Here is a 1,007-nt window from a genome sequence, read left to right as displayed (position 1 = left end):
AACATCTTTCTCTTTTCTAACCACATCTTCTATCTCTCTTCCACTTTTTAATTGGACAACTTCTACTTGTTCATTAGTATTCTCTTTAAGGTTGATCTCAATGTTGCTAGAGTTCCTTGGGGTTTATTGCTAAGTGAATTAGCAATTTGTCCCAGTTGATTCTCTATGTTTCTAATCACAGCATTTTGACTTTACAACGGGTTTCTCATTTGCAGTACCACTTCTTCCTTAGACATCTTCTTATCCTCAAATTGTTGATCATTGTTAGAGTCCGATGGATATGAAGGTCTATAGTTTGTGTTCCCCTGATTATGCCAACTTTCATTAGGATTTGCATGATTATTTTCCCATTTTTGGTTTGCACCGTCAGTAGTATGGTTCCAGTTAAAATTAGGATGGTTCTCCCAACCTGGGTTGTAAAAGTTAGAGTTCGGGTTGTTTATGGTATGTAAAGCATCATATGACAAGTTAGAATCAATCATATGCCCCAATGAACTTTCCTCACTTATTGGATTGAGTTGAGGCTGGTTCATTCCAAGTTGGTCCAACTTCCTTGATATTGCAGTAACTTGAGATATTGTAATCACATTTGAATCATGAACACTGCCTATTTTTTTAGGATCTACCCATGTAGAGGGCCATTGAAATTTATTTGCAGTCATATTTTCAATTAACGCATACGCTTCATCAAATGATTTTGAAATTAATGATCCACCAGCAGCAACATCAATTATAAACCTAAGGGATTCTACTAACCTATTATAAAAAGTTTGAATGATTAACCAATCAGGCAGAGCATGATGTTGACACTTTCTTAGGAGTTCGTTTAATATTTCCCAGGCTTCGTATATTGATTCCCCTTCATACTGACAAAATGAGATAATATCTTTTCTAAATTTAGTAGTCCTTGAAGGTGGAAAAAAATTAGTTAGGAATTTCTCGATTAACTCCTCCCAATTTTTAATAGAGTCAGGTGCTAATGAGTATAACCACATTTTAGCCTTATC

This window comes from Phalaenopsis equestris, unplaced genomic scaffold (assembly GCF_001263595.1).
Source record: "Phalaenopsis equestris unplaced genomic scaffold, ASM126359v1 Scaffold233395, whole genome shotgun sequence".
NCBI lineage: Eukaryota > Viridiplantae > Streptophyta > Magnoliopsida > Asparagales > Orchidaceae > Phalaenopsis > Phalaenopsis equestris.
Note: the sequence above shows the minus strand (reverse complement) of the source record.